Source organism: Chinchilla lanigera, unplaced genomic scaffold, assembly GCF_000276665.1.
Source record: "Chinchilla lanigera isolate Chin_1 unplaced genomic scaffold, ChiLan1.0 scaffold00021, whole genome shotgun sequence".
Classification (NCBI taxonomy): domain Eukaryota; kingdom Metazoa; phylum Chordata; class Mammalia; order Rodentia; family Chinchillidae; genus Chinchilla; species Chinchilla lanigera.
In genome coordinates this window covers 14,089,845-14,101,667 of record NW_004955422.1, presented here as the reverse complement: position 1 = coordinate 14,101,667, position 11,823 = coordinate 14,089,845, and positions in this window count along the sequence as shown.

Genomic DNA, 11,823 nt, shown 5'->3' with positions numbered 1-11,823 from the left:
TTCTGCCCCTCCCCTCCCGTCCCCTTCCCTCCCTTTTCTTCTCTTCTCCTCCACTACTGTGGTTTCCTGCTGGGTGGGGGCCTCTGACCACAGTTGCCCGCCCAGGAGGGAGGCTATGTCCGCCCATCTGTCAACACAACCCCTACAATAGAGTGCCTGGGTGCCCCGGAAGAAGGGCAGGCAGGAAGGGGAGGGCCAGTGACTCTGGGGCTAGCTCCTGCACCCCTGCTGCCCACAGCCTGGCCCAAGACACCAGGGCACTTGCTGATATGGAGGCCTCCTTGGTGGGAGTGGCTTTGTTCTTTCTGTGGCCAGGCCAGGGCCAGGGTGTGGCAGGTAAGGCAGCGTGCCTGAGGAGGGGCGGCCTCCCTGCCACGAGGTGTGCAAGCAGGGGTGGGGGGTGCCCCTAGAAGTCCTGCCTGGGGACTAATCCTGGAAGGAATTTGGGAGAAAGGGTTTCATCTGTTACCATTAGTAAAAGTCTATAGAGTACCATTTCTGTGGTAGCTTTACTGTTTGTTTTGTTTTGTTTTACTGAGACACAGTCTTGCTATATAATTCAGGTTGGCCTTGAACTTGCTATGTAACCCAGGCTGGCATTGAACTCATCGTGATAGTCCTGTCTCAGCCTCCGGAGTGCTGGGATTACAGACATGTGCCACCATGCCTGGCTTGACAGCTACACTTTTGAAAAGGTAATTTGGTTTTCAGTGTCTTCAAGGCACTGATGGGAATCCTAAAAAGAGCATTGTGAGACCTTGTGTGGGAGGGCTGGGTCTCACTCATACTACCTGGGGCTCCTTTGTTACCAAGTGATGTTAACAATGGATACGGACAGTTTGGCAAACCCAGACCATGTGTATCACACCAAGTGGATCTGTAGGAGCTAAGGTGAATCTTAACATGATGTCAGTGTGCTATGTGAAACCACAGTTGTGTTGAACCTGGGATGGTCTGCAGTGCTGGGGCCCTGCTAAGTGCTGGCACCTGCTGGGTGGGCTCTCCAATCTCTGCTCCTCTTCCATATCTATTTATGCTGGGTGCTAGGTATGAGGGGACTTGGGGGCACATAGAGCTGTGGGTACGGTGAGCCCTCAGTCTTCTAGAAGCCAGTAGTACAGGGCTCTGTACTGGCCAGTGGTTCCCACCCGCATTGCTTTTAGGAGGGTGGATCAGGCTGGTTACCAGCTGGGGAACTCTGTCACTAGAGAGCATTGCTGTGGCCCCTTCTTCCTTCTCTTTGCCTATGAAGAGGGGCAGTGGGACCCTGTCATCTCTCCCAGGATCCCAGGTAGCTCCTCTGTAGCTCTTGTTCTTTGGAACCCTCATATGGCTTCAGGTGGAGGCCCTGGGCCCAGCCCAGGTGTGGCTCAGGCAGAGGTCCAGGTGCAAAAGTAGGGTCCGCAGTGCGTGAGGCCCAGGGACTGTGCCGGGCTGGCCCATTCAGCTTTGTCTGCAGCGGAGATAAGCTGTCACTGCTGTGTCTTGCACATTCCTGGAACAGTCTGTCTCTAACTGCACTGAAAGGCAGCCCTGGGCAGCCTCCAGGAAATAGCCTGGACACAGCACAGCCTCTGGACTGAATATGGAGAGCTTTCAGAGTCAGGCACCCTGCACTGTGGCTGCACTGTGTCTTCTAAAAGTGGCCAGAACCCCAGGTCAGGTGATCTAGGACACAAGTCTGACCACAGTCCTCTTCCCTGGACCCCAGAGCAGGGCCAGGGAGCTGGTGTGTTGCAGGAACCACCATCTTTATCCTTGTGGAACCGCTCCTGAGCCCTGGCAAGTGGGAGAAGCAGGTTGACAGAAGCTACTGCCTGCTATTCATCTGCCCATCTTCTCTGGATACCCTGAGGGCTGCCCACTTGCTGTAGAGGTAGCACTGGCCCATGGAAACCAGACAGGGGCTTTAAAACAGCAGGAGCTTTCCCCATGGAGCTGGCCCAGGGGACAGATCCCCTACTCCTATCTGCCCACAGACCCTGTCCAGAGGGTCGGTACAACTCTGCAAGTGGCCTGTCCTATTTCTGCCTTTCTGTTCAAGATGTCACGCTGGGTGTGTATTGGTATTCCTTCACCTACTAGTTAATGGATTAATTAAAAATAGTTTTGTCACAGAATCCAGCTGAAACAGATCGTGGGGCCAAAGCTGGAAAATTTTTGAGCAACAACAACAACAAAAAAATAGTATAGTATTAGGTGACAATCTCCCACGTTAAAAACCCCTGTGAATCCATACAAATATAAATAACTGGTTGAATATTCAAACTAAGGAGGAAGGAAAGGCAAACTTGACATGCAGAAGGATTCCCAATAAGTGATGTCAATACCCCATTCTCAAGTTGGTGGGGTATAACTCTCCATGCTTTATGCATGGTTGTGCATAGTAAATTCCTTTTGGAAAAAGGGACATAGTCACTGTACAGGGTCACATACACACGCCCCCATCTAGAAGATCAAGGCAGTGTCACAGTGAGGAGTTGTGACAGTGGGTACCCATGGTGAGAGGTGATGAGAAGCCTCAGCCTAATCCTGAGAAGAACAAGACAAGTACCAGCTCAGGGACTCCCAGCGTACACCCTCAAAATTATCCAGGCTGTCAAATCAAAGAGGGTGAGAAACTGTCATTTTATCATGATGAGCTGTTAAGTTGCGACAATTTCCCTGCACCAACATAAGATTTGTCGTAATGCTGTGAAACATTATGTGTGTTTGGTTTCCTGGTCCACAGCTCTAAAACCCTTTGGAAATATGCAGAGGCGCAAGAGTATCTTCCGTGTGCAAATGACTGACTGGTGGCTGGGGACCTAGATGGCTTTAGAATGAGGCTGGTGACAGGAAAGACCCAGGCAGGATCGGAGGTTGGGATTCTCACCTCCATCCCTCAAACTCCAGGCAGGGAAAGCAGCTGGAGTTGCTGATCCAGCTATGCCCACTGATCACCTATGCCCACACCTCTGTCATGAATTCTCCAAAGGACAAGGTTCATGGAGCTTCCAGACTTCTGGACCCAGGGAGGTGCCTGGAGTGTAGTGTGTCTGGAGAGGGCATGGAGGCTCTGAACCCCTTCCCAGGTGCCTCACCCTGGGTGTCTCTTCTTCTGGTCCTTTGTAGCATCCTCTGTAATAAAATGTGGCCCTGAGCTCTGTGCCCCACCCCTAGAAACTTAATTGAACCCAAGGTAGGAGCCCCAGTGTATAGTTTGGAGGTTAGAAGTGCAGGTAACAACCTGGTGACCTGGGGCTGAGACTGGCACCTGGAGAAGGGCAGTCTTTTTTTTTGTTGTTTTTTGGTCTTTTTGAGACAGGGTCTCACCATGTAGTTTAAGCTGGCCTTGAGCTCACTTTGTAGCCCAGGCTGGCCTTGAACTCAAAATGATCCTCCTGCTTCAGCCTCCCAAATGCTGGGATTACAGGCATGCACCACCATGCCTGGCTTTGTGGCTTTTTTTTTTTTTTTTTTTTGTGACAGTGTCTCACTATGTAGTCCAGGCTGGCCTCAAACTTGCACCAATCCTCCTGCCTCAGCCTCCTGAGTGCTGGGATTACAGGCGTGTGCCACCACATGTGGCAAAGGACAGTCTTGGGGACTGAAAACCTCATGAATCTGATATCATCTCCAGGTAAACAGTGTTAATGGGCTGAGTTAGCGGACCCCTGGGGGCATCCACTGCAGAACTGGTTTCTGGCTCAGTGTGAAGGCTAGTTCCCAACATTAGGTCATAACTGCATCCAGTGTTCTGAGTTTAGTGGGGGAAGCAGCTTACTTTTTCTATCCACCCTCACAGTTGGTAATAGGGGAAACTGGTGTGGGGTCCGTGGGAACTCTACTCCCTTTGTAAGTTTTCTATAATCATACAATGGTTCAATAAAGTAGATTTTACTTTGAATCTGATTTTGTCTCACAGTCAGTTTTTGGAGCTGGCTCTGCCCATTTGCTTGTTGATCCCTGAGCTCCTGAGCCCACACTTGCTACCACTTTCTCCCCTAACTCCTCCTTTATCAGGATGTCTGTTCATGCTGTAATGCCACCTGCTACCTGTCCATGATGTGTCCGTCCATCCATCCATCCATCTCCCATGCACGCATCCATCCACCTACTTGTGGCTCCTACTTTTCATGCAGTTGTTTATTTGTCCAATTCTTCACTTATTAACTTGCTCCTGCCTGGCTGTCTCCACCGGCTGCCTCAGTTTACCTGGGCTGTTGCCTGTGGGAACCCTGAGGGGTTGGAAGGACTTTGGCCTATAAGGGCTCCTCTAGCTGGAGGGCTACTGTTCTTGGAATAGGAGGTGATGGCCTCTGTCCTCCTAAAGGCTATGCAGAGGGAGACCTGACCAAGGGGCTCCTCACTCAGATAAGCAGCTGGACCGTGAGGCCTGGCACCTGGGGGAACTCAGAGCCTGGCCTGCTCCTCTGGGCACTTATTAGCTAATTCTCTTCCTGTCCCTGTCACCCACCTAGAGAATGGGGCCCAGAGCCTGTAACACCTGTCAGGGACCTGCAGGGACCCACATTCATTGTGAGACTTTACTCTGCCTTTGCCCTAATTCTCAAATTGTCCTCCACTGCTGAGACACACCCTGGAAGCTCCCTGGACAACAAACCTGGACCCCAAACCTGGACAGCCACTTTGAAAGCCCATCCCGACTTGCTGAGTACCTGAACTGGTCCTCAGCTGGGCTCTGGGTGCCAGGTGCTAGGTGTTGGGTATGGCTTGTTGGGTCCCTCCTGCCCTGGGCTGTGAACTGCTCCCCCAAATGAACACTGAGAGGTCACACTGTTCCTGCCCTGTTTTCCCGGGAACCAGGCCTTACAAGCACATGGTTGCCCTCCCAGGGAAGCCAGGGGCACCACACCTGTCCCACAGGTGCCAGGGATGCACTGTGGGGGAGGCAGCTCCATCTACTCATGCTGTGAGCCCTAGAGTCTGCTGTCTTGCTGGGCCACCTAGTGGTGAAGGAGCAGAGGATGCTGTGGTGGCTTTCAGGGTGTCTGGGTGGGTATCCTCGGCGTGTCCTCCTGGGGTGGGAAAGGACCAAGGATTCACTGTGGGGACCAAAAAGAGTGTGGACTGAACCCTGAGGCCCCTCTTGCCTGGTGGTCCTGGATTCGCTGTGCAGTCTCCATGGTAAACATCTTCAGCCCCATTCCTGTTAGCCATCAAAGAAAATTCCCAGTGATAAAGTCTGTCAGTCAGTCCCTGGCACCTTTGAACTGCCTCAGGACCTTCAGATACCAAGGAGCTGTCACTCGTGGCCTACCTTCTCCATTTGGGCTGAGACAGGTGCAGGGACCCTCAGGAGGGCAGGAGGCCAGGGCTGGGAGGACTGGAAGTGCGCAAGGCACATGACAAGAGAAAGCTTCAGGAAGTGGGCTTGGTGGCAGCATCTGCCATGGAATAAACTGTCTCCCTGGATTCTCAGGAGAACGCTGACCCCTAATTTGGGAGTGTTAGGGAGCTGACCAGGATCCTAGGGCTCCCCATGATGGGATAAGTGGTCCTGAAAGAGGAGGAAGGACACTTGTCTCTCGCTAACATGTGAGGACAAGGTGAGAGGGTGACTCTGCAGACCAGGAAAGAGCCTTGTCCAAGAATGGGACCGGCCAGCAGTGCTGACCTCTGATGGTCAGCTCCCAAAACTGAGCGATGAGTGCCTGCAGTTAGCTGCCTCCCTGTGCTCTTGTCTTATGGTGGTCTGGGCTGACTGACTGCTCCTAAACTCACCAAGCCACTCACTCCTATGTCCTTTCACTTGCCTCATATTGCCTGAGCACCCTGGAGTGGCCTGGGGGAAAGAAAATCAGATCAGATCAACCTAGTAACCCCAAGTGTGTGTGTTCAGAGGCAACAGGGACCAGGGGGACTGTGAGGCCTGGAGATCAGGGAACGCTGGCCATACCATACCACCCCACTGCCTGCAGGGGGTGCCTGTGACCAGGTTTGGGCAATCATTGGCTTTTCTGTCCCCATGATGGACGGGTCTGAGGGTGGACCTACTCCGCCATCTCTCAAGGCCTCCTTCTGAGTGCTGAGCAATTGGACAGCCACACTGGTTTTTCCTCACCCCAGGAGTGCTGAATCCCCGAGACTAAGAGAAAGGATAGAGTGGCCAGCTCTCTCCCAGCTGAGGCCCCACTTACACTGGGACTATGCAATGGCGTAAGCCATTTGCTCAGATTGGTTTGAGGTGAGAGTCTGGTATTTTAAATGCCACCATCAGGATTAAGGCCGATGAAAGAGGAGCAGCCCGTTGGGACAGGCATTGAGTCAGGAAGGTGGGGCACTGAGATGGCATCAGTGATGGGTGGTGGCCGGAATGGCCTGGATCACAGAGCTCTGTGCCCTGGTGAGTTGACTGTGGTATCCTTAGGACTGCAGCAAGGACCACCACCAAAGTCCCAGCCAACTGTGCCAGTGAGGAGCTCCCAGTTGGCCCATCCAGAATCACTGTGATGCAGTTATGTCAGGGAGCCAGTTGGCTGGTCTAGACTTCCCAGAAGGGTCACTGTTATTCTACTAAAAGTTTATACCATTCATCTTTCTCCCAGTTTCCCAGAGAGCCCTGCAGCCACTTGCCAGGGTAACTGTTTTGAGAAAGGGAAATAATAGATTTGGGGGCATGATCAGACACTGGCTCTAAGCTGAGGAATACTTAGAGACAAAGGCATCTCTTGAGATAGCTGTTAAAGTAAGGCCTGGTAGAGGTAGAGTGACTCCTGGGGCTGTAGCTCAGGTCTAACTCTTTATAAGTCCAATGGATCCCCAAACCCACCTGCTCCAGATGCAGAATTTAATTTAAATAAGATGCCCACAGCCACTGCCAGAGTCCCTACATTGGTCCTCTGACTGTAGCAATGAGGCTGGTATGGTAGGAAAGACACGTGGAAGCCACTGGAGCCACTTCTACCAGGGAAAATGTAAGCCAAAATGACATAGAAGTTGTAGAAGCAATAGGAACCAAGAAGGCCACCATCAAGGACCTATAGGATGCAGGGCATAGGTACGCTGAGCTGGGACTCCAACTGAAATCCCCATTCCAGAGGATGCTGAGTGCTGGAGCCAATCAACATATCCTGGCATCTGGCAGGCAGCCATGATCTGGTAAAAACTTTTTTAAAAATAGATTTTATTTTTTTAGAGCAGTTTTAGGTTTACAGAGAAGTTGAGCGGACAGTAAAAAGTTCCCATAGACCCCAATCCCCCCCACACTTTCCCATTACTAATGTCTTTCACCATGTGGTACATTTTTTACACATACTGATCGAGTCTATCATTTGTTTAAGGTCACTCTGGGTGTTACACATTCTGTGGGTTTGGACAAATGCTTAACGTCACAGTGTCGCACAGATCAGTGTCACTGTCCCAATAGGTCCTGTACCTGTCATCCCTTTTCTCCTCCAACCCTGGCAACCACTGACCTTGTTACTATCTCCACACTTTTACCTTTCCCAGAATGTTATGCAGTTAGAATCACACAGGATGTAGGTTTTTCAAATTCCATTTTAGCAATAGACAGTTAACATTCTTCTGTGTCTTCATCACTTGATGGCTCATTCTCTTTCAGACCTGAATAATATATGGGATATCCATTGTCTAGATGTTCCCTAGTCTATTTTTCCTATCCATCCATTAAAGGAAATCTTCCAGTTTGTGCTGATTATGAATAAAGCTGCTACAAACATTTATGGGCAAGTGCTTGTATGGACTTCAGTTTTTAAACTAATTTGAGGGAACACCAATGGCATGATCACTGCATCTTATGTTTAGTTTTGTAAGAAACTGGAAAACCGTCTTCCACAGTGGCTGTACTATTTGCCTCCCCACCAGCAATGAATAAGACTTCCTGTTGCTCCACATTCCTTCCCAGAACTTGGTGCTGTCTGTGTTCTGGAGTTTGGTCATTCTAGTAGGTGTGCAATGGTTCCTGCTTACTGTTTTAATTTGAAGTTTCCTGATGACATCTGAGCACCTTCTCATATGCTAGTTTACCATCTCTAGATCTCTCCTTTAGTAAGGTGTCTGTTTGGAACTTTTCACTGGGTTGTTTATTTTCTTACAGTTGAAGTGTGCATATTTTGGATATCAGTCCTTTACCAGATATGTTTAGTTAAAATTTTTCTCTCAGTCCGTGGCTTGTCTTTTTACTCTCTTAATAGAATCTTTTGCAAGGCAGAGGGGTTTTTTTCCCCCCTTTTTTGTGTCTTTTTGAGACAGTTTCACTACGCAGTTCAGACTGGCTTGAACTCACTATGTAGCCCAGGCTGGTCTTGAACTCACAACAATCCTTCTGCCTCAGCCTCCTGAGTGCTGGGATTCTAGGTGTGTGCTATCATGCCCGGCAAGGAACAGATTTTTAATTTTAATTTAAATAAGTTCCCACTTCTCAGCTATTGAGCTATTGATCTGGTGAATGTTTTTGATCCTCTTTCTTTCTTCTTTCTTTCTTTCTTTCTTTCTTTCTTTCTTTCTTTCTTTCTTTCTTTCTTTCTTTCTTTCTTTCTTTTTTCTTTCTTTCTTTTCACTATGTAGCTGGCCTTGAACTCACTATATAGCCCAGGCTGGCCTCAAACTTGCAGCCATCCTCCTGCCTCAACCTCTTGAGTGCTAGGATAACAGCATTTTTTTCCTCTTAGCAAAGACTATCAGAAATTGTTTTTTTTCACCTGGCAAGGCCAGCAAGAAGTCTTCACTGTCCTCCTCTGAAATCTACCAACTATTCTTCCTTTCTCTAGTATTTTTGACCAGTCCATTTCATTGGTTATATCGTACTGAATGAGGCTGGTGAGCAGAAAGTCACAATGATCCAAAGACAACTTTGTACCACAGTATGTGCTGGGGGTGGAGATATATTCAGGTCCTGCTACCTTGATGCAACTGTCAGTGGTCTGGAGCAAGTAGACTCTTTTTTTTTTATTTTAAAGATAAAAGGAGGGAAACATTAACAGACATACAACATTTTACAACATATCACAAGCACAATACCGACAATACAGAGTTACAAACAAAGTGGTAGGGAATTAACAATGGTGGTTGTATTACATATTGATATCTTCAAAGTGGCTTCTCATGAAAACAGATATAGACATGCAATACTGGTCAACCAAAGACTCATTGACAGTTTCTTTCAGCACAGAAATAGAAGACAGAAGAACAACCATGTTAACTATCCTGTATATACATACATACAAAATTTCTCCTTCTTTCCCTTCTCTTTTCCCACATCCCAGAAGCCCTTTACTCTTCAGTGGTTTCCTATCATTTCACAGTGTCTATCATACCTCCAAGTTTAAATTAACTCTTTCAAGTTTTACACTAGTGACACAATGCGGTGCTTGCACATGTATGTTTGATTTATTTCACTTATGAGTATGGTCTCTAGTTGTGACCATTTAAATATAAAGGCCTCGAGTTTATCTTTCTTTATAGCTGAGTAATATTCCATTATATAAAAGTACCACAATTTTCTTATCCAGTTCTCGGTGGATGGACATTTGGGTTGCTTCCACATTTTAGCAATTACAAATTGTGCTGCTATGAACATAGGTGCACATATATCACTGTGATATGATGTTTTTAGATCTTCTGGGAAAATACCAAGCAGGGGGATAGCTGGGTTGAATGGGACCTCTAAACCTAGTTTTCTGAGGAATCTCCAAACTGATTTCCACAGTGGTTTTACCAGTCTGCATTCCCACCAGCATTGGAGAAGGGTTCCTATTTCTCCACAGCCTCGCCAGCATTTGTTATTGGTTGATTTCTTAATGCTAGCCATTCTTACTGGGGTAAGCAAGTAAACTCTTTACCTGGCCATTTCTACTGCTGAGGAAGAAGTATGCTAGAGGTAGCACACACATAGTAACTTGGCCCTGTTATTAAGTGACCTAAAACAATGTCAGGGTTTTTTTTTCCCCTGGTACTGGGGATCGAACTCATGACCTTGCGCTTGCCAGGCAGGCGCTGTGCTGCTGAGCTAAACCCCCAGCCCCAACAATGTCAGTTTTGAGAGAGGTTCAGACAGGAGAAGCCCCTGCACCAGCCAGATTGCTGAGCAGGCTGTGTATCTTGTGGGCCATATATGACCAGCACATTCCATAGTATTTGAGGTGCTTTTGACAGGCAGATATGTTCTCTGGAGGTTGTGGCAAGGTCCTGGAGATGAGTCATAGTCTTTTACCCTCAGGCGTTGGAGTCAAGCCCTGTAATCCTCTGTGGATACCTCTTCTTTTGAGAAACAGATTCTGGATTGCTTCCAGGATTCAACAGAGACCAAGTATTGACCACACACCACCATCTGACTTAAGCTGTCCTTCACAAATGGGCTGATGCCTGATCTACCAAGCCATGGAGTTGGGCATGCACAGCTGTGTTTTACTATCAAAAGGAAGCAGTGGACACAAGATTGGGGTCAGTGCACAGAAGGCACATGTGAGTGATATGGAGTACCCATGACACCTGTGGTCTTCCTCTTGCTCCTTGCCATCCCTCTCTGAGCCACCCCTGTGACCTCACAGCAAGTTCCCCTGTGACCTGACCATGGGGGAAGAAAAAACTTGGGCCTGGCTTGCAGATGGCCCTACATAACACATAAGCACCATCTCAAAGTGGGTTAACAGGAGCAGTGGTAAAGGGAAGTGTTCCCCATGGGCAGAACTTGGAGCAGTGCCTGATTGTCCCATCTTACGTGATAGGGGGGGTCAGGGTTACAGATTCCACCAGTCCACGGCCAGTTGACAACAGCTTGCTGGACAGCTATGGATTTGGAAGAATGGTGCCAGCAGGTCAGAGGAAGAGATATGTAGTTAGATCTCTCTAAAAGGGCACAGGATATAAATGCTTGTGCTAGCCAACTCTGTTGGGGGTACCTCATTGGGCCAGATAGAAAAGATGACCTAGTACATGGCTGTCAGCCAGCTTCCTTCCCCAGCCACTCCTATCGTTTCCCAAAGGGCTTGTTAAGGGCAGGATCATGGCCTCAGGGATGGATAACTTGCAGGGGATCACATAACACCAACACCCGCACCCAGTGCTGGGTCACATTGGATTGTGGCCACCTTGGGAAGGCCGTCTCTCCGTTTCACTGCATAGATAGGCACTTGGACAGGAATGGGCTTTTCCTGCCCACAGTCTTTACTGAACCCATCCCTTGTGAATTCCCAGGACAAGATGTTTGGTCCATTCTTGGTACCTGTGTTGGTTTGGGGCTTATTTTGCAAGGGGAACAACATAATACAGGACATATACTTTATATGATTATTTATAAGTCACCCAAAGAACAGTATACAAAAGAGTGCAGGAAATCTGTCCACACACTAAGACCAAGGAATCCAGCTGAGGGCCTGGATCCCACAACAATGTCCTACATGAGTCGAGCTGAATACCCAGAGCTCATAACAATGCCTCCCATGAATCCAACTGGAGGCCCAGAGCCCATGACAACGTCTCATGCAGACCTGTTTCATGGATCTGCTGGAAAGGCCCAAAGGTCAGTGGTGGAATCTACAAAGTCTGTGCCAGCAAGATGAAGGACCTGTGCTAGCAGGCTGAGGGATCTGCACTGGAGCCAGGAAGTGATGCTCAGAAGAACCAGAGCTCCCCCAAAAGGTACCACAGCCATTGTCAGCAACAGTGAGGTCCCGAGCTCCTCAGATGATCAGGACGGCCAAGTTCCCATCAGGGAAGCCAAAGCAGCAAGCTTTTCCTGGAGGCCGGCAGTGCACCTGGTTCCCCTCTGGAACCAGGAAGCTATGCTCAAAGTGAGGACCAGAGCTCTCCAAAGTTAACTGAAGCCATTCTCAGTGCCAACAAGGCCCCGAGCTCCTC